The sequence below is a fragment of the Callorhinus ursinus genome, unplaced genomic scaffold, assembly GCF_003265705.2.
Source record: "Callorhinus ursinus isolate GAN/ISIS: 27379988/994484 unplaced genomic scaffold, GSC_fseal_2.0 scaffold23, whole genome shotgun sequence".
In the NCBI taxonomy this organism is placed as follows: domain Eukaryota; kingdom Metazoa; phylum Chordata; class Mammalia; order Carnivora; family Otariidae; genus Callorhinus; species Callorhinus ursinus.
In genome coordinates, this window is record NW_027397085.1 from 25083769 (window position 1) to 25106537 (window position 22769).

General features: G+C 42.5%; 1 long non-coding RNA gene across 1 annotated transcript; it reads left to right on the forward strand.

Moving 5' to 3' along the window:
- The first annotated feature begins 6832 nt into the window (after positions 1-6832).
- On the forward strand, positions 6833-20375 carry LOC141374904 (uncharacterized). The gene is made up of 2 exons (XR_012382104.1): positions 6833-7278; positions 20017-20375. It is a non-coding gene; the product is annotated as an uncharacterized lncRNA (long non-coding RNA).
- The last annotated feature ends 2394 nt before the right edge of the window (positions 20376-22769 follow it).

The window sequence follows — 22769 nt, forward strand, 5'->3', positions numbered from 1 at the left end:
GTATGGCAGATATTTAAACATTTCCTGCAGAGAAACAAGATGTCATTTGAATTTCATACCCATCTCTCTGAATGGGTTCAATTACCAATGGGGGTTGCTACCCTGAACAGGGGTCTTTATGGAAATTACCCTAACTATTTTGTTCTTCCTGAAGACTATTCTTCAGGAGTCATCATTATTCTTCAAAGCTTCTGTACCGCAAGAAAAAAGGAAAAAAAAAAAAAAAAAACGGAAGGAGGATGGAAGGAAGAAAGGGAGGGAGACAATATCAGATTATTTCAACTACTTAAAGTTGAAATTTGAGGGCTTTTAGGATCTAAAACGTGTCACTCAACCGTAGATTTTCTCAGAAGAAAAAGCTCACTGCACTCTTCAGGAATGAAAATACAAGATCCACCCAAGTTATTGCATAAACCAAAAACGCTCAAGGACAATCAATCCCATGCATGTGAAGAAGGCCAACCCCTAGGTGCTGTCCCTCTGATGCCAAAAGGCCCTCACACAAAAACCACTTTCCTTCTAATGTTAGAATTCTGCCTTTCATGAAAACTGCCTTAAAACCCTCAGTAACCACAGGAGGAAAAATAGCATCCGTTCCTAATAGCTTGTCGTCTATTTGTTCGTTAAATCTTTCTCTACCTTGGAATGAACAGTGTTTTCTTTCTGTTGCCCTCCTTCTGTAGCTCTTACCATAGATAGATACATAGACAGAATGAATGTACATTACTACGAGAAAATGTTCGCTTCTCAGTCCATGACGAGAGATGCAATAGCACATAATTCTTTCAAGGGAAGAAGGAAGAAGAACATTAGGTTGTACGTGGAGAGAGACACAAAAGCCTAAGTACTAAGCCACAGTAGTGTCGAGTCAGGATGCCGTGCTCACCAGGGCTGGGTCAGGGAAGGTGTGAACACCGTGCCAGGGGGCATACCAATCTCTGCAGGAGGCATTTTCCACTCTCATTTCCGATAACCTGTGCATGCCCGCTCTGTCAGATTAACAGGTTCTTGAAATAATATTTGGGCTTTGAGTCCCTCATCACATCCATTGTACTGAAGTCTTAGAAATGAGAGTGGTTTCCAATCCTGAAAATATCCCAAAGAGATAATTCGACTGGTCCAGCTTCAAGCAGGTATCTACCCCTGAGCCAACTAGCTCAGACCAAGAATGCAAGCTTGGGTTAGTGGGAATCTACTGGAGCAGGCTGAAGAGAAGTTCTCAGAGGAAGGAAGGATCCAGGGAATTCTGGGACTTATGTGGCCTTGGGGAAAATAACTGGGCCTCTGTGAGCCTCTGCTCATCAGTGAAATGAATTCTACCTCCTATTGTAAGGATCGCTGCTCTGTAAACCTTAAATTACTAGTTAAGGGTGCTGGGACCTGAGTTGACTATAAGGTTAGGATGAATCTCCAGTGTTATGAGGCTACCTAAAGAGCACACTTGATCTTGGATCATAATAACATAAATATATATACATTAAAATGAGGCAGGTGACATCCTTCCTTTACTGGAAAAAAATGTGACTCCCTTGGAGGATAGCCTTCAGTTTGAGGTGCCTAACTAAAAGAGATATTAGCAAAGTGGAACAGGATATGGTGGAACTTAATAATGTTTCTTCATAGCATACCGTCATAACAATTAGAAAGGATTTAAAACACACTAGTCTATAGGATCTTAAACAGTCTTTGTTGGTTTGTCAGTTTGTTTTTACATAGCAAGATGTTAGAGACCTTGGCATTGAGTCAGTGGTTCAATGATGTTAAAGATAATGTCTCTGTGATTCTCTTGACCTTTCCTCATGGTTGCAAGATGGCCATCAGAGCTCCAGACCGCTCATCCATGTTCAAAACAGGAGAAAGGAGAGGAGGAGTGCCACTATCTTGATTTGACCGTATTATCAGAAAAGCAAAATTTTTCTGAGGAGTCCAAGAAGAGTTTTGTGTATGTCTCATTCATTAGTACTCTGTCTCATGGCCACCTTTACTAAGAGAGACTGGGAAGGTATTTGGCAAAAGGTGGTAAGGAAGAAGGAAATTAATCAGTAGCTATAGTTCAGCCAAACACCACTATCTGTCACCATTGTCATTGTCTCCTTATCCTTTTTTGAAAAAAAGAAATATTTCAGGTGTATGTAAAAGAGAGAATCTGATTGGCTCAGAGCAGTGAGGTATCCAACAGATCTGATCAGTTATGGCGAGGATACCAACATGGCTGTAAAGTGTTCATCTAAAAAAAAAAGAAGAAGAAGAAGAAGAACAAGAAGTTTCATGTTTATCCATGCAACCACACCCAGCTAAACACAGACAAAAGTACACATGCACAAATCCAACTGAAGCCTCCTGTATACTCCTTCTCAGTTAGAGTTCCTTACCCTGGCCTCATAACCAAGTACTACACCGAATTTGATATCTATCACTCCCACATGTATTTTCAACATATATGGTTATTTTTACAATACTGCTTCAGCTGTTTTGTGCAAGGGCACCTGGGTGGCTCTGTCGATTGAGCATCTGACTCTCGATTTCATCTCAGGTCATAATCTCAGAATTGAGAGATGGAGCCCCGCAATGGGCTCTGTGCTCATCAGGGAGTCTGCTTATGATTCTCTCTCTCACTCTGTCTCTACCACTCATGCTCTCTATCTCTCTCTCTCCCTTAAATAAATAAATCTTCTAAAAAATAATAAAATAAAATTTTGTGCAAATACTGTAACTTAGCCCTCTTCAACTTGCTTTTTTAGCAAGTTGCAATATTTAAAAAATTATTCATGTTTTTACAAGTAATCTAGTTTGTTCAAATTTACTGCTATCTGGTAAGTAGTGTTTTGGTGGATATAGCACAATCTGTTTATCCATTCCGTCACTGATGGACATTTAGGTGATTTATAGTTCTCTGCTACTACAACAAGGCTCCAATGAACTTCTTACGCATACCTCCTTCTGATTACATGAAATCATTTCTCTAAGGCATATACCCAGAGAGGAAATTTCTGGGTCAAATTTCAGCACTTTTAATTTTACAAGATAGTTCCGACTGGCTCTACAAGCTGGTTTATCAATTATGCAACCAGCGTAAGGTATTATTGTCCTAATTGTTCCACTTTCACACCAACACTTGGTGTCGTCAGACTTTTCAGTTTGTGCCAGTCTCATGCATATTGAATGATATGTTGTCACTTCAATTTACATTTCCCCGATTACTAGTGAGATTGAGTATTATGTCAGGTGTTTATTGGCCATTTGGCTTTCATCTCCCATTCATTTCCTATTGAAATCATTTGCCCATTTTCTCATGGATTTATTGTCTTTTCCTTATCCATGTCTGTGACTGTAAGCATCTCAAACTAGACTGTGAACATCTCTAGTTAAGAGTCAGGACTTCCACCGTCCATTCAGTTAATATCCCCTGAATGCCCAGCATGTGCCGACACTGTGGAAGCGCTGGAGATACAGATCCTTGCCCTGGAGACAGTACTGTGTCCTTACAATTCTTCAACTAGGTATGGAACGTAAAGAAATTTGTTGAATGAACGAACAACAAATAAGCGCAATTCTAAGGAATCTGGGAGCTGTCCTTGGCTTCGTGTAGACAAGTCCTCAAACTTACTCTGCATAGCTCTAAAGGGAAGACTGAATAGAAACATGTTGGCCGAAACATAACAAAAACTTTGTAATAATCAGATGTATTCAAATATAGGGTAGTAAGCCCACCATCACTGGAGGCATTCAAGTACAGCCTGATTACTTTGCAAACCTGTTGTATAAGGAGTAGAGCATTAGGTGAGGGGTTGGACTAGGTGGGTTCCTCCTCTATTCCTTGAAATTTTATAAAATGCTGTGTATCACTTTAATTAACTTAAGATCCCACTTAAAAAAAATTCCCTCATAATTATGTGTAAAATTCACATCTATCCATCTAATGATTTTCTATTAAACTGCCTGCAATCGGGGCACCTGGGTGGCTCAGTCAGTTAAGCGTCTGCCTTTGGCTCAGGTCAGGATCTCGGGGTCCTGGGATCGAGCCCCACAATGAGCCCTGCATTGGGCTCCACTCTCAGTGCAGAGTCCGCTTGCCCTCCCCCTCTGCCCCTCTCCCCGCTCATGCTCGTTCTCTCAAATAAATAAATAAAATCTTTTTTAAAAATGAAATAATAATAATGCCTGTAATTGCTCACCCCATGCGGTAAATCTGGCCCTTTCTTATGTCTTCAGGGAGTTTCATAAGTCACCTCTCTTCTAGTCTTTTCACCTTACATAACCCTTCACATTATGACAGAATGGACTCAACCTTCTATTTCATGCCGATGACCTGATGCGTTGCACCACAACACTTGATAAAACAAGGAAGAAATGCTTGCTTCCTGTCCCAACCCTGCTCTGTAAGGAACAGAATTGTTGTTCTGAAGGCAGCCCTTCCATTGCCTGGTGTGCATCTGAAAACTCAGAAGCTTAACACTTGGAATTAGGCTCTCCATTGGTTTAAAAACACACACTCAAACGTTAACTAACTCGAATTCAAATAAAGACTTAGAAAACACACGCACACACTCCCCTGTTTAAATCACATGTTTAAAAAGCACAAAGAGATGCTAAAATCCTTTACATTTTCTTAAATTGGACATCTGGTATCAGGTGGCACTAAAGAATCACCGAATAGTCCTTTTTTAGCCTCTGCCTGTCTGTCTTGGTTGTGCATCATTGATTGCTCTATGGCTGCTTAACCGGTCAGTAAACCTTTACTGAGTGCCTGCTAGGAACGTAGCAGTCTGCTGAAGTTAGGGCCCGGCATGATGCATAAGAGATAGAATCTCTTCTCTCCAGGAACTTGCAGTCTTTGCACAAAGAGCTCACATGTCTACAGAGAACGAAGACAGTATGACACACATGAGTGAAAGCCAGAGTCTGGCGCACAGTAGGCATGAATAATTGTGTCTGTAACAAGAGGGCCCAGGATGACTCCCGGAACCCTGGCTTGCGTGACTGCTTGGATGGTGATGCTACTCACTGAGGAAAAAGAACCCTAGAAAGGGCAAGATTGAAGGCAGAGCCAGTGGGGAGCAGATCATGAGTTTGTCTTGGGCACCCTGGGGGTGAGACACTGTTGAGAATCTGAGAGTTGGATATAAGCGTTTAGAACCCAGACAAAAGATCCAGGATGGAGATAGAGATTTGTGAGTCAGTTGCCTGTAGGTGGGAAATGAGAGGAGAGAGTCTGGAGCCACGGTTAGAGAAATGCCACCTTTAATGTCTGGGTCGAAAAGGATGTAACCACAGCAAAGGCAGACAAGGACCGTTGGGTATCACAGAGACGAAGGGGACTAGAGAGGTCAGCCGCAGAGGTGAATGCTGCCGAGAGCCAAGTGAGCAAGGACACAGGGGGCTGCTGGCTTTGGTTTGAGGTAGCCGGAAAAGACTTGGGCAGGGGAGAGGGCGGGGTTTGTGCTGATCCTGAAGGAACTGATGGTGGGGCTGGCTGTCAGACATGCGCAGGAGGAGGAACCCCACCAACAAAGTAGCAGTCGGGGAACCACCTGTGTCCAAGCAGACCTTGCCGACACAGCAACCTCCCAGAAGGGGACACAGCAGAAGAAACCCGGATCGGAAGGGCCCTGCACATCTGGCAAAGAACTTGAATTTTCCTGTCTAACCAAAAAGAGTCATTGGTAGCTTCTGAGCCCAGAAGTGACTGCATACAGTCACGATAGAGGCTCGGCAGTTGTGGTTGTGGGAGATGCTCTCCTTCTTGGTAACTGGGTGGGGATACACTTCAGAAATACAAATTCCAGCTGAGATTCAGCAGCGACGGAGAAAAACACGCCTTTAAGTGGGCAGATGTGTCACACCATCCTGTGGGCTCGTGGATGGGAAGGGTGTGATTGTCACAGCCAATGGCCATCACCTCTCCAAAGGGAAGTGGAGGAAAGCTGAGCTCCAGACCAAAAACAGGAAAATAGTAACTATTTCCCGCCCTAGTTTCTGACTTGCTGGGTTATACAAGGATAGGCTGTGCTGGGTTCAAGGCATTGAGATGACCTGGTTCCCACAGCAGAGCCTTCATCAACTCTGCCTCACGACCTTGGTTCATTTTGATGAGTATGAGGTTTCTGCTTGCTCCAGTACACTCAGAGTCCTCTGGACAGTTTGGGTCATCTTTGTGTTTTAGAAACGAAACCCTGTGGTCCCGACCCCTCTCCCTCCTGCTTCCTATTTCTGGCAGGCAAATAGAGAAGGGAAGCAAGATCAAGGAGTTTGGAGTCCTTTCTGGGGTTTTGCAAGGGAAAAGGGGATGCTGGAAAAATCACCAGAGCTGGTGGCAGGCGAGGAGAAGCGAGAAGAAAGAGGGGCGGCAATGAAGCCCACTCCTCTCTGTGTGCCTCCCTGCCTCCCCTCCCGCCCAAACTGTTAGGAGTTAGTTTGACAGTTAGGTAGTCAGGGCCAGGGTCCCCAACAAGAAAATATGGAGTCAGGACAGCTAAAATAAAATAGCACTGACATCGTGTTTTGTAGCTTAGACAGGAGTGCACTGACATTCTGCTTTGCAGCCTTTGCAGAAATGACTTCTGCAAAACGTCCTAAAATAAGACAATTAACCACAGAAACATTTGTCAATACCATGGGCAAGGGGCAGTTAAGACCTAAGCCCCCAGATGTCAGCAAAACAAACAAACAAAAAAAAGACCATCAGCACGTGGACATTAACCTAATAGGTAGACAGATATGTGACCAAAGCCCTGACTGGTACAACTCAGCACACCCTGATTGCTTAAGAAAGTTCCGCAAAAAGAGCTCATAAAAACCCCTAAACTTAGAAACTCCGGGGGCAACCCACTCGGGTCCCCTTCCTCCCCAGGAGCTCTGTACTCTTGCTCAATACACTTGGCTTTGCTGCCCACCACTCTTCGTCTGGTCTACCTCTTCATTCCTCCAAGCGGCGTGATCAAGAACCACAGGCACTAAGGGGACACAAAATCCTGGCACAAAATGACAATATGACATTATTCATCCTACACTGATTTCTTGAGAACTTACTATATATGCTCAGTGCTGACCCAGGCACTAAGGATTACCCAGGGAGCAGCACAGACAACGTCTCTGCCCTCATAAAATTTGCAGTCCAGCAGGAGACAAAGAGATTCAAGCAAGCGGTCACATAGGATGATAGGCATTTGCAAATCCCAGTGCAGTGAGTGCAGCGAAGAGCAGATCCACGGAACCAAACCAGCGCACCAGTCCTAAGGGCACCTTCCCTGAAGAAAGGTCGCCGGATGGGGCTGAAGGGTAAGTAGGACTTTAAATAGTCGTCCAGGATTAGGAGGAGAGTCAGAAGGGGTAGAGAAGAGCCTCTTAGGCCTGAAAGAGACTAACTGTGCTAGGAATGAGAAAGAAAGTCTGGGCCACAAGGGCAGGCAGAAGAGAGGGTGCCAAGGAGGTCCCCAGGGGCCAAACTGCTCAGAGTCCCCCAGTGATAAGGATTTAGGTAGCCGTTCTAAAAACAATGGGCAGCCACTGAGCATTTTGAAGCAGGGGGCAGATGGTGAGATGAGATCTGCGTTTGAGTCATCATCAGCCAGGGTGTGAACGGTATGGCTACCAGTTTTCCATACCTGTCTGGAATTAGCAAGGCACTTCCCATCCTCCTGTCCCTAGGGCTGGTCCCTGATCCTGGCCCTGGGCTTTTTCTTGGGGCCAATAAATCACTTGGCTGCTGCAGGAGGAGGAGAAGGCGGCAGCTGGCAGATTGCACCCCTGAAATAGTGGCCAAGGGAAAACTGCTCTCAGGCGGCTGGCACAGACTTAGAAACGTGGGAGTCAGATAAGGGCATCTTGGAACTGTTTGGAGGTTAATCCAGCAGGCTTAAGAATACTTTGCATGGGAGGGAAATGCCCAGGATACCCTGTGCAGTAGAAAAAGCCAGGGATAAAGCAACAGAGGCAGTTCCCAAGGGCCCTGGGTGTCTCTGTGTGTTCATGAGCTTAGAGGTGTGCAGGAATGTATTCGTGTGGAAAAGAAGCCTAGAAGCCACAAAACCGTTAACAGAAGTTAGCTCTGCAGAGCGGGACCCTGGCAACATCTCTGTTCTTCCTTACGCCTTCCCGGGTTTTCCAAATGTTTCTTCAGTGGCAGTCAGGCAATGCCAGGAATACAGCGTTCACTGCCTTCCTGGAGGTCTTGGTTGGTGCTGGGTCCTATGCCCCTCCGCAGTCTTCACACCCCACACCCCCTTGCCCAGCATCACTGCTGCCTGGGGTAATCTGAGAGGGAAAACTCAGCCTCTACTGCCCCCATTTTCTCTCAGGACAGCCGCTCTGCTCCTTAAGAACTCAAACAAGTGTAGAGGGACCAAGGACAGGGCTCACTCAGTCCTTCTCCACTGAGCCAGTAATCATTGAGTGGCATCCTCAGTACCAAGGCCTGTGATTCAGAGAAGAAGAGAAAAATGGGTCACCACCCACAGGAGACCGAGCTGAGGTCCCCTAAGCCTCGCCCTTGTATGTTTTACCACCCATCCCACCCAACAAGGAAGCCGGAAATTTCACAAGACTCATCTTTTAATAAGTTTATGTTGCCATGGGCAGGTTGGATCTAGAGGTCAGGGCTGGCTTTCAGGATTGACCAGAGTTGGAAAAAGCCATCCATGAGATCTGAGCTCCCAAATGTCCTGGTCTATGCCTGTGCCATAGCATCTGGAATCTCCATGTAAATTCGACCTAAAACAATGCCCGTGACATAGAAAGCTTTCAGAAATGTTTCTTGATGTGCATGTGAGGAACCTTCAAATAGCTGATGAAAGAGTCTCAAGCTAAAAAAGGGATTCACATAAATGAAAACAAATCCATGGTAGAACTGAATCTCATTGGCCTGGCCTGGTTCGTATGCACATTGCTGTGCTAGTCACTTTCCTAGGAGGATAGAATATATTGATTAGCTAGAGCCAGGTCCGGTACTGACCGCTGGAGCCTTGGGGCAGGGGTCAGCCTCCTTTGAAGTCTCGGAGGGACTGTGGAATAGAGATGGTTCCCCAAAAAAAGAAGTTGAACTGTTGTTATCATTGGAAGGGGCTGCCCATCGGGCAAAAGCAGCAGATGTCCACAAAATCAAGGAAATCATTTAGAACCTTCTCCAGGCGTTTGCTTCCCGTGAGTCCATGGAGGCGATCTGGGGTGGTCCGTGGGACGCTAGGCTCACAAGGAAGAGACCAGGGTTCTAGACTCACACATACCAAGCTGAGTCTGTTCATGACTTCGCTCATGCCTTTCCCTGCAGCATCCCTTTGCCTCTCCTCACCCAGCCTTTACCCTGCCAATACCATCTCATCCTTTACACCTTGGCCTAGACATCATATCCAAGGAGCCCCCGCCCATGCCCTCCCCGTGAGCGCCATAACACCCAAAGCATACCATCCTCTTTGCGCTTAAAGTATTCCAATTACCTATCTGTAATTGTAGTCCAACAAAATAATCATGAGAGGAATCTCGTCTTACTCTGACACTGGCACACTCACTGGCCCCAAGTAGATACTTATTAAATACTTGTTGAGCCAAACACTTGGGGATTCCATTTCCCCATATCTAAAATGAGAATGTTGGACGGTGTGAGCTGTGTGTTTCCTTCCAGCTCTGGGAGATCATGGATCAAACTAGCTCTTGTCACTAGAGAGCAAAATCAGGAGAGAAAGGGATGTAGGGGAGGTCAGTTTTTATTTGAGGGACAGAAATTCAGAATAAATCCTAACCAAGAGGAGATATGCCTGCCCCAATTGGGCAGCCCATGAATTTTGTATACCTAAGAGGAAATAAGGTTAGTGTGTTTGTCAAAAAAAAAAAAAAAAAAAAGGAAAGAAAGAAAGGCGATATGAAATAGAGTCATTTGATCTCCAGACTGTAAGCTCACCACATAGAACATGTGGGCACTCAGAGACACAGCGTCTAGCATGGCTGGTCACCACGTAAGCACCCAAGACTTTTACTGAATTGAATGCCAAAAATCAACTCTACCTGCTTCTCCACCCAGAGAATGGGCTGGTATTTACCCAGGAAGGAGAGAACCGTGGAAACATCAGTCTGTATCATACCAACAACCATACACTATCCTGACTGATCTCACCGTGCCAGCAATTCAGGCTGAACAAACCCTAGAAAAGTTTCTGCTAACCAAGAGGGAAAGAGGAATATGTAAAACATAAAAACTAAAGTCCCTTAAAATGCCAAAAGCTTAATAGCAATGAAACGGTCCCACCAGCCTGCTTGAATATCTCTGCAGGGAAGACTCATATAAGTGTTATCACCAACTTCCTCAGATTCCCTGCCGTTCTTTCAACATCTGGTAGAGATTGAATTAGAGGCAGATTGAATTTATGGTTAGTGGAAAACCCACTCTGAAAATAGAGCGAGAAAGTTAGTATTTCATCATTGTTAGGCAGAATCATGTTCCCAAGAGCTTTCCCGTTTTTCAAAAACTGTGTGTCGGTTACTTGAGAAGGGGGAATAGAAGCTACTTTTTTTATGAAAATCTCATATTCTAGGATGAAGTCTAATTAAAGCTTAAATTTAAGGATACATTTGCATCAAAATAAAACTAATTCTGTTTGATCTATAACTGATCTTCTAACACCCAAGAGAGTTTATTTTCAGGGGCATTATCTCATCATTTGTGTTGATGGTTTGTTTTTTAAACCCCTAGGAGTTTATGCCAAAAGATGTGTTTTGTCTCATGACCAGAGTTTTGGTAATATAAACGTACTTTGCTTCATTTAATTTATTCATTTAATTTCTGCTTGGGTGATAGTCATCTGTCTTTTCCCCTCTTCTAACTCAGACTTCCTGACAATTTTATGTAGAAAATTAAAGTAATATTCTTTCTGAACCTGAATTGATTTCGCCCAGGTCTTGTTTCAGAAATAATAGCAAAGAGAAATAATAGACTCAAGGACCTTGAATTTCACAGATTCCTTCTTTGCAGTCTGGCCTGAAGCCATAATATGAAGTCAGAGCTTTTTATTTTTTTCCTTTCTCTCTCCTCTTCAACTCTCACATTTAAACAGTAATCACTTGACTCATGTCACTGGTTTGTACGACTCTGCTGCTGCTGCCGAAAATAAATCGGTTCAAGGGTTGGTAATTAAATCATCTGCTTATAGTTTTTTCCCTTTAAAAATCGCTCAGAACCCAAAACCTTCCCTCCTGCCCCGAGTTCTGGGAGGCGGTGTCAAACAGATCTTAGACTCCTGGGCTCTTGAGGTTAAAGGAAACCCTCAAGGTCATGAAGTCCAGCAAAATGGGGTAAATGGAAAGGGCAGCCCAACCCTCACGGGAACAGTTTTATTTACCCAAAGATTTGCCCTTATTCCTTCTTTTACTTTCTCGGTGTATCTCTCTTCCTCTCTTTTTTATTTTTCCTCTATAGTGTAGAGTGACTGTTGCTTGGATAAATTGACCAGGATAAAAAAAAAAAAGCACGTTCAGGCGCCTGGGTGGCTCAGTTGGCTAAGCATCTGCCTTTGGCTCAGGTCATGATCCCGGAGTCCCAAGATCAAGTCCCTCATTGGGCTCCCCCCTCAGCAGGGAGTCTGCTTCTCCCTCTGACCCTGCCCCCTCTCATTCTCTCTCTCTCTCAAATAAATAAATAAAATATTTTTTTTAAAAATAAGCACATTTGAGGAAGGAAACCAATACCTACCTCCACCTCACCCTCCAAAGGAAAAAAAAAATTATGGTAAGAATTTGTTTGTTTCCATGGATGAGTTTAGCCACGTGATACCTAGGTCTCCACTCATTCTATGCAAAGGCAACCTTAAAATTAGTTGTATATTCCTCCGATGTTGTTGCATTCCTCATGTTGTGTCACTGCGTGATAGAGGGCTAAGGTGTCACTATTAGGGTGAGGATTTGGGAGAACCAGGTCTTACACATGACATTGCTTCTATCCAGCTGCTGGCTCATAAAGCCCCTTAAATTCTGTGGGTCTTAGTTTCCAAACATGTAAATGGGGCCTCAAAATTTCATCCGGTTCTGATATTCTGGAGTCTTTGATTTCTTCTGAAATCTTCTCTAAGTGCCAGGATTCTGTTCATAGGACTCTTGTGATCTCCAACTTTATTCGTAAAGCAAAAGCTGCAATAAAAGAATGTTTTCCACTTTGATCATAGACTTTTCCTCTACAACGCTCATAGGCAACATATGATAATATTTATTGGCTCACAGACATTCCCACTTTGTCAAGGGCAGTTCCTGCTGCCTGAGGCTCTCTGTGGGAGCCAGCCTGAGAGTGGGCTTTCTCTAGTCTCTCCCTGATTCAGCCCCTTCTAGCACTTAAAGGGTTTGGCTGCCAAAGGAAGAAAAGTATTTCCGGGTCCTGAGATAAAATATTGAACCAGGCTGTCTATCACAGTAGCTACTGTGCCCATGTGGCTCTTGAACACTTGAGATGTACAAAATAAGATGTGTTTTAAGTATAAAAATGCACACCAGTTTTGAAGACTGAGTATGAAATATGAATGTAAAATATCTTATTAATGTTTTAATAGTGATTCCCTTCTAAAATGATAATATTTTGGATATGTTTGGTTAAGTAAAACATATTATTAAAGTTAATTTCCCCTGTCCCTTTTTACTTCTTCAGTGGGCATACTGGAAAATTTTGAATTATGTTTGGGACTCACATTTAGACACAAGCAGCACAGAGGTTTCGGTTACTACTGATAGGTATTGGCTGCCAAAATCCTTCCAGCAGCTTATCTGGACACATTGAGTAAGAGTCCCATGAGCAGTGAGAAAAATCTACCGTGGGTGAGGAGCCAGAAATAAGGTGGGAGGCCCATTCTGGGCCAGATTCAGATGGGCACATTTCTTTGGACAGAGAGGAGAGGCCAAATACCCCCAAAAGGAGAAAAAAAAAAAATGTTTCTCAAAGCCAAGTTACATAATTTCTGATGTTTTTAAATTTCTTTGCAAAAACTTCGACAAATTCACACCAATTTCAGCACCAAGAAAGCTGCCAGTTTGGCAGCCCCATCCTGAATTTTTTCTCTGATCTGAGGTACAAAGTTGGGGCCTCTGTAAGTTTTCCTTCCTGCTATAGTACTTGTGACCTGCTTGGAGAGGTTACAGTCAGGAACATAAAACTGCAGCTGTGAGATTGCATTATAATGTAGGAGAAAGTCTGTCCAAGTGCAAGCAAAATAGAACCCAAACAGCCTGATACTAATGTGAAGAGGAAAAAAAAAAATCCATTTACTTTCACAAACTTCCTCTTCTTAGAGAGGTCTTTTAGACAACAGATTGCAAAACTCTTTAATCAGATATGTGCTGTAGGGCCCTCTGGCCTTGCTAACCATCAGGAGCTCTATCTTACTCGTGGTGCATTCCTCTCTGTCTACCCTCCCTACTAATCTCCCCTCATCCACGTTGTGTGCAGCCACTTAACCCGCTGTTTCTCAAGCACACCCTGCTGTTTTCTCTGTCCTCAACACCCCCTCCCTCCACCTGGGAAAAAAAAAAATCTACCTATCTTTCAAAACTCGGTTACAACCTGGTTTTCTTTCCGAGGCCTGGCCCAAACTTCAGGGCCCTGACCCATCCTCAGGGCGCATCCCTAAGAGGCCTGAGTGTGTTTGTCGCCCTCTCCAGTGTGCAGGATGCTTCAAGCTGTTGACCAAATACTATTCGTGTCTCTGTCAGCTGTGCCTGCATCATTTCTGGCTCATTGTAGGCAGGTAAGAAGCGCTTATGGAAAGAACAAGCGAATGAATGAATGAACAAATGAGTCTTCTGTTCTCTTGTTTCAGTATGAAAGACTGGAATTATTTTAACAACCAAATTACAATATTATGTTATTCTCCAATGCTGAAGTAGAGTGTCTTCCCTTTTGAACTTTGAAGCCTCTGCATGAGACTTGTTTGACTCCAAAAGACATACAGAGATTATCTGTCTGTCCTTGTTTCATTTATGCTGAATTCTGTTTTATTAGCAAGTGTTCAGGAGGCACGATAAAGACAATTCAGGGGCCTCTGATGATAGAGAAGCTGTCTGATGCGTTATCAATCAGTCCATAGGACATGCCCTTTCACTTCTTGGCTTAGAATTAGGATAAGTGCAGATTCATCCATCTACATACTGTCACGCAGGCCCTTTGTGATCAATAAAATGTATTTTGCAAAAGATTTGGTGAGATGAGAGATCTATTTCCATGACCATAGAGAAACAGTAAAATCAGCTAGCCCAAATTGAAATGGAGGCCATTGCATCCATATAAAAGCCCAAAACAAAAACATCCATCCCCTTATTTATTTAATTTTAAGCAAATCATGATAGGTCAGTAAAGAAAATCCAGCAACTTTATTCTTCTCTTTGCATACCTTTTGTGGCAAATGGTGATCCTCACATGGGTGAAGATCTAGTCTATCTTGTTTACCAAACAGGGACTGCTCCCATAAGGAAGTACTCCACAAATATTCTTGCTCACCTGGATGAAAGAATGGCAGTTAGTTGCTTGTGAGGCAGAAAGGGCATGTTATCGAATTACTCTCATAACCACTTGATGCTGAGAACAGCATGGTTTTGGTAAACATGTTCTCTCTTCTGTAAAAAGAAGGTTTATGCAATAATATTGTCAGACTACAGCTTTCCCCCCACCTCATTCTTAAATGTGAAATTAAGAGAGATATGCTTTATGTCAAGAGGCAGCCAAATGAATGATGGAAACTGTATTCATTCCAGAAGTGATAATAAAACATGGAAAAACACGTTTCTGCAAAGTGACCCTGGAGAGTCTTCAAAGAGTCCATTAGGTGAAAAAGGAGATGGTCCCAGTTGGGAGACAGCAACCCGTGGCTGCTTATATGTGACTGGTTTCCTCTCTCTTTCCACGGAGTCAACACAGTCTGGGAAAACGTGCTAAGTTTCTGAGTTTCTGAGTTATTTGAACTTTTCAAAAGCATGTCGAAAGCTGCACTTGGGGGTAGGGTGGTATGTTTCACAGAATGGAAAGTTATCATCTTAAAGGGACTTGGTGCCAGAGTTATGAGTTAAAAATTGTGGGTTTGCAAAGTAGTTTCCAAAGTAGTTTTTGTCAAAATTAACTAAACCCTTACTGGTATTACCCTACAGGTAGCCTACTATGGAAGAAAAAAAAATAGGAGAAACACATTTTACTTAAGTATGAGTCCCCAAACTAAAGACTGTTTAAGTTCCCTAAAGTAGCGTTGAAAGTCTGAAAAAAACTTTATTTTTTTAAGGTGTACACTGTGATGTCCTGATATACATATGCATTGTGAAATGATTACCAGTATCAAACTAATTAACATATCCATCACCTCACATAGTTACCATTTGTGTGTGCGCGCGTGCGCACGTGCTTGCATGCATGTGTATGGCTAGAACACTTTGGATCCACTCCCTTGGCAGATTTCAAGATTACAATATTAACTATATTAACTCTATCACCATGCTGTACAGTACGTCTCCAGAACTTACCCAATTTATAACTGCAAGTTTATATCCCCTGACCAACATCTCCCCATTTCTCCTACTCCCCAGTCCCTGCTAACCACCAATTCACTCCATTTCTGAGTTTGACATCTGTAGATTCCATATACATGTGAGATCATGAGTATTTGTCTCCTTGTGTCTGGCTTGCTTTACTTAACATAATGTCCTCCAGGTTTATCCACGTTGTTGCAAATGGCATGATTGACCGTATTTGACTGAATAATACTCCATTGTGTATGTGTGTGTGTATATATATTTTATGTATATTTATATATTTAAATATAAATATATAAATATATTTATATTTTATATATATTTTTATATATAATATATATACACACAGAATATTCCATGATATATATAATATTCCTTTCTTATATTATGAAATATAAAATATATATAAATATAATATGTATAAAATAATAAAGATATATAATATGTAAATCATATATGTGTATATGTATCTCTCATATTTCCTTTCTCCATTCATCCATCAACAGACACAGATTATTTCCATATCTTAGCTACTGTGAATAATGCTGGGGGTTCAGTTATCTCTTCAAGGTGGTGATTTTACTTCTCTTGGATATATACCTAGATGTGAGAATGCTGGATCATATGGTGGTTTTATGTTATTTTATTTTGAAAACTCCACGGTCTTTTCTTTCATAGCCACTCCGATTTCATTCCCATCATGGTGCACAAGCATTCCTCTTTCCTATATCCTCTCTAATACTCGGTTTCGATATCTTTTGACTTTTTGATAACAGCCATTCTAATACGTGTGAGGTGATAGCTCATTGTGGTTTTGATTTGCATTGCCCTTTACTGTTGACCATTTGTATATCTTCTTTGGAAAATGCCAATTCAAGTCCTCTGCCTATTTTATATTTAGGTTATTTTTTTTTCTTTTTGCTATTGAGTTGTATGAGTTCCTTAGGTATTTCAGATATTAACCTCTTATCAGATGTATGATTTGCAAATATTTTCTCCCTTTCCATAGATTGCCTTTTCATTGTTGATTTTGCTATGCAGAAACTTTTTAGTTTGATTGTAACCCCACTTCTTTTTTGTATTTCCGTGGCTTATTTTGTTTTGCTGCTTTTGTTGCCTTTGCTTTTGGTGTCAAATTCAAAAAATTGCCAAGACCAATGTCAAGGGGACTTCCCTTTTTTTTCCCTAGGGCAGTGTCCTAAAATGCTCAAGTTGGCGTGCCTTCTCCCAGTCCCACAGTGTTGAGCTGGCTTTCCACATGTGCTCATGAGCTGTGTGTAGAAGCTCCCACTCACCAGACAGTGGGGGAGGGTGCAGGGAGCCAGCCATTGTGCAGAGGAGGCCCCAGAGAATTAGCGTTGTGTGTATGGGCCAACCGTGTGTACGGGCCACTTAGGGGGCCTGCAAGCAGGGCATCCCCAGTGCTGGCCTCCTGATGGAGTGTGTGAAGCAGTTAATAAGATCCACATCCCCTTGTTGAGTTCTGAATCCTGGTTGCTGTGAATCCCCACCTCTCTTCCCTGCTCCCAGCTCCTCAGACTCAGCCATACTGATCCCCTCAGTGTTCTGGATGAGCGAGAAGGAAGTGGGCCTCGTGGGCTGCATCTTGGGAAGCTGGGTACTTACTCCCTATGCTCTTGCTTCCCCCTGTGAAAGAAATCAGGACACGGAGATCTTTTCTGGCATCTGGCATTGAGCTCTGCCCCTTCAGGAGAGGGGTTATGTGGGTAAAGTGAAACTATTGTTCTGACCCTCTTCGATGTGTCCATCGTTGGGTTTTTTGCTGCAGCGATGTGCTGGAACTTTCCCACTGGAATCCTGGATGCCCACTTTCATCCTTGGGGTTGTCAAATCTATGTTCAATGGGGAGACAGAGAGCTGGAAGTTCCTGAATAGGAATCATCATCCATCTTGATGATGTTACTCTTCAGTAAAAGTTTGAGAAAACTTTAGACATTTTGTGTGTAGGATCCTTCTCTAACCTCCCAGAATATAAATATGTTCCTATCATCAGGTTATCATCAGTTACACACATGTATGTGTATAACTCTAGCACCCATGAGGCATTGGAGATAGGGTAATAGTCAAATCATGGTCTGTCGTGCTATATGGTCAAGCTAAATCTTCCTTTTGTTAGTCTGACCTTAGGCAGGTTGTTTGACCTCTCTAGAGTTGGGAATAATAACCTACCTACCTCAGAGGGTTGATATGAGGGTTGGATAAAATAATGCATATGAAGTGACTGGCATATTGAAAGCACTCAAAATCAGTGACTATCTTTATTGTCACCATCATCATCATCATCACAAAAATTAGTATGAGGTGTGGTCATTTGGGGCAGCACTAAAATGTTGACCTTTCCTGAGTACGAAAAAAAGCATCCTATTAAGGAAAATAATAAAATATTATAGTATATATGTCTATAATAAAAAAAAAGTTAAGACATCAGCAACATTAATTTTTGTAGAAACAATTAACCAGAGACTGTGCATTCAAATTATTTACAAGTTTGCTGTTCTCTAATCCTTAACTTGGGAAAATCTCATTGTATCAATATTTCTGTCCATAGGTTTTCAGCTTCATCTCTGTCACTAAATATACAGTAGTTGAAAGCTATAAACTACAGTTCTTTTTAATATATTCTGAAATTCAGATTTTACCCTATTCAATCAATACAATTAGTTTAAACAAATTAGTTTTGTGACTGTAGAAGGAGGGAAGGAGGAAAAGGAAGGGAGAGGAGGGGAGGGAGGGGGCGGGGGGGAGAGGGAGGGGGTGGGGGAGGGGAGAGGAGGAGCAGGGAGTGGAGGGGGGAAAGGAGAAAAGCAAAAAAAGGCCTTCATAAATTTACGTGAAAAGAAGATATTTGCTAGAAAACAGGAAAACTAGAAAACAATCTTTGCTTGTGGAAAATGAGCGAGGCTTCATTAGTAAGCAACTTTGGAAAAGCTGGAATGACAGACAAGTTACACCCTGGTAACTCAGTTCCCTGTTCTCAGTAGGGTATTTCTCAGAACCACAGCACAAGATCAGGGAGCTTCAAATAAATCATGAGCAGTAAGACGAAATGGGCTGCCCAGTTACCAAACTATAAACTGTCACTTTTATACTTGGTTTGGCCCAGTTTAACCTTGTAAAGAGAATTTTAATGTTACAATACTGAAAAGTCTCCAAGAGGCTCCTCTGAAGCAGTATCTCTCTCCTCACTTACGTTTATATATTTTAGTTCCTCCGTATGTCCGCTGTGAGAGAAGATACAGATTCTAGTATAATTTTTTTTAACAGTTCCAATATTACAGATTGGATTGGAGAGGCTGTATTTCACAGAAGTGCCAAGATGATTAGATTGCAGACTGCCTGCTTTGGTTTTACTGACTTTCTTTTTTCAGAGGGAGGATGTTAAATACAGATCTCCAATCCCCGTTCCAGACTTTCTGGGATCACATTTCTGAAGTGGAGGTTGGGGGAGGGATTCCATATACTAACAGGGTCCCAGGTGATTATAATGTGCAGTCAAGTTTAGGAACAACTGCTCTAAGTCTAAGACCAAGAAAACCTTGCCTAGATCACCTTCAGGGACTCTGTGACTCTGTCTTCGGCACATGATGCCATAAATCTTAACCAAAAGGAAGAACTCTAAATGGGAAGCAGGGAGGCCAGAGGTAAGGAGAGTTCAGACATCCTACAAGGCATCCTCTTGATATCTCTGCTCATTCTTTCTGTTCTGGCTCAAACATTATCTGTGGGATCCAGTCCTGCATCGGGCTCCTTGCTCAGCGGGGAGCCTCCTTCTCCCTCTCCCTCTGCCACTCCCCCTGCTTGTGCGCTCTCTCTCTCTCTCTTTCTCTGACAAACAAATAAATAAAATCTTAAAAAAGAAAGAAAAAAAGAAGAAGAAAGAAAGGAGGAAAGAAAGAGTACCTAAGAAACTCAGGATAACTGTAAGAAAAACATTAGAAAATCCCAATTGAGCAACATTCTACAAAATACCCCACCAGTACTCATCAAAACTGTAAAGGTCATAAAAAACAAGGGAAGTCTGAAAAACTGTCACAGCCAAGAGAAGCCTAACAAGGTGTGACAACTAAATGTGATGTGCCTTTCTGGATGGGTTCCTGGAACAGAAAAAGGACAAAAGTGGGTAAAAACTAAGGAGTTCTGGAGAAAGTATGGACTTCAGCGAATACTAATGTATCAATCCTGGTTCATAAAGGTGTGAAATGCCCCCATACTAATGCAGAATATAAGTAATGGGGGGAAACTGCATGTGGCATATTGGGAACTCACTGTACTATCTTTGAACATTTCAGTATATCTAAATCTATTCGAAAATCTAAAGTGTATTTTAAAAACGAGGGATGCTCTCATCTACTTACCTGCCTGGTATCGTTGTTAGGAATAGCAAGTGACATGAAGAATGTGAGTATACTTTCTAAACTCTGATGCACACCACGAATATAAATATTTAAGCATTATTTTATTTAAATAATTTTTTTATTTTTAAAATTCTTTTTCATTGAAATTATTCTTGGCAAGAGGTTGATGATGCAGGCTGTGACCAGACTAGAAGAGCCCCAGAAGCTGCGTGGAAGAGTTTGGATTTAATTCTAAAGATGCTGAACTGTGAAAGGTTTCTTAGCCGAAGAGGAGCATGATTAGATCTGAATGTCAGGACTGGCGATGGAAGGAGGCAGGACTCGTCTGGGCAGAGATGCTCAAGAGGGCGCAGAGCCGGTACAATGAGGAATCAAGTGACAAGCTCTGACCCCTATGTTAGGGATCATTTCCCCCTCTGGTACCCCAAACCAATAATCCTCCAAAACAAACTTTCCAAGGACAGTGTTGATGTGATACCATTTTCATATCTTCAATAAAAGGGATTCGTTATTGAGTAAGCATGTGTGAATTTTTATATCTCGATGAAACTCTTACAAATGCATAAATCACAAAGAACTCTTTCGTCATCCCAGTGTCTGACCTGGGTTTGAGATGATTTTATCACAATCATGGCAGCCTAGCCCATGTGAGTGCTTAATTACTCAGCCTTGGTTTCCTTCTCTACAATATGGAGAGAGAACCATTGTCATAGCCTGTAGTCCATTGCCTAGCACATAGCAGGCACGTGGCAAATGGTAGCTATTATTAATGGTGGTAACAGAGGAAGTAACTGGCCTCCCTGACATGCCCAGGAGAATTATTAAATGTAGTGAAATAAATAAATTCCTGCTGCTCTTCATCCTGGAGCAGTTCGTATATTTGCCTTGGTGAGAAGCAACTGGATCGTTGCTAATGAGAGTTGACAATTGGGAACATCTGCCCTCAGTGACTTTCCTCTGGAGGCTCATATATAAAACCACTGGTTTATTCTCTGTCTGTCTCATCTTAATATAGAGTAAGCACTCAACAAATATTAGCTATTCTTAACAGTGTCATTATGCCATGCATTATTCTCCCAGTTGCAGTCCCATTCAGTTTCAGGTACACGGGAGGGCAATTGCTCATCTGCTGGAAATGCCCTCCTCAGGCTCCTTAAAGTGAATTTTTGTGCACTCCAGAGAGCCTACTTTTTACATCAGACTATCTCAAACATACCCTCCAGATTCCATAAAAATTCATCCCGCTGTTTCCTGTGATGTGATAACGGGCAAACTGACAGAAAGTTAATTTTATGAGTGTGAATTGTGAAGGCTTTCTGTGCCCCGCTGTTACCTGTTGCTAAGCCGTCAGCAGGTTGAGGACAGGGTCCCGTCCCACCCACCCACATGCAGGGCTTGGCCTCTAGCCTGTCCTCACTAAAAGGTGGTGATCCGGCCAGGAGCAACCTCTAGCAAGTACCATCTCTCTTCCTAGGAGTGCCTGGGCAGAGAGGCAGAGCACCACCAAAGCAAACTTCCTGACAACACAGTCTTACCTGGGGGGTTAACTCTCCTGGTGAAACTTGAATGCATTAGCTGCATCTAATAGTCCATTTATTTTGTTTTAAATAAGTCTATTTTCTTCCCTACGCCATCATTCCAGGAATCTATCTGCATATTTTTAAGGCAAGAACTATCTAATAATGAGTAATTTCACTGGTCTATACTTAGCAGCAAGGAAGGTTTTTTTTTAGGTCATGCAGGGAACTTCTCAGAAACTGTGCAAGTTGGGAAGAGCCAACAGAGAGTAGAGGTCATAAATTCTTTTTCCCTTTCAGAACAGCAGGATTCACTACCAGGAGCCAAGTCTCAGAGAGTAGACAGTAGGGACCCAGTTTCCTCATTAACAAAATGGGCATTGTAGTACTAACCCTTCAGGGCCTTGGTGAGGAATAAATGAGATACATTTCTTGGCCATTCTTGGTCCATCTCCACCCATCCACCTCTTAGCCACCACCCTAAAGCCCTCTCTGCTGCAAGACAGCCTCTGACTGGTTCTCTCCTATTGGGCTTCTCCCTCTGATCTCCCACTTTGTCCTTGCCTTTCCCAAAGCCCAACTCTGAGTGTCTCTCTCCACCCTGAAATCTCGCTAGACTTCCCTCAGCCTTGGGCTAGTATTCTAGCCTCCCTGACTCCACTACATTCCATAGTTCTGGAGCTGGTTCCCACTGGTTGCCTGTGCAGTGATTCTAAGTTTCCCAGTCATGCTATGTGCCGTCCAACAGGTAACTGATACATAGATTGAATGAGTTGGTTTATGGAAAGTTAGGTGAGGACCTGGGCCATGGTAAATCGTATTGTATCAATAGGTATCATTGTTATTTTTTTGAAATATTTTAACCATACAGGAAAGTTTAGTGTGTAAAGTAACAAATACCCATGCCCCTGCCCCTCAACGTTATCAAACATAATATGATGCCATACTTTTTTTTGCATCTTTTTTAAGAAGCAAAACATGATGAATATGACAGAGTTGAAGGCCCCTCTGTACTCCTCCCACCTTCCATTCCCATCCTCCCTTCACAGCCATGGCTGCAGTCCCAAATTGGGGTGAATTTTATATTTTTATCTTGTGTTCTAATATTTTATTTACATGTATAATACTGGAGGTAGCCTTTTTCAAGTTACACTTTTGGTCAACCTTATGTTTTTGAGATTTACCCATACTGAAATATGTGACTTTAGTTAATTCATTTTCTTACTGTATTTCATTATATGAATATTATTTAATTTATTCATTCCACTTTTGAAGGACAGACATATCACTTCTAATGTTAGAGATAGAAGAAATCTCAGAAATCACTGTGCAGATGAGAAAATGCAGCTAAAGAAGGGAAGCGATTTGGCTAAAGTCATACAGAAAATCATGGAGA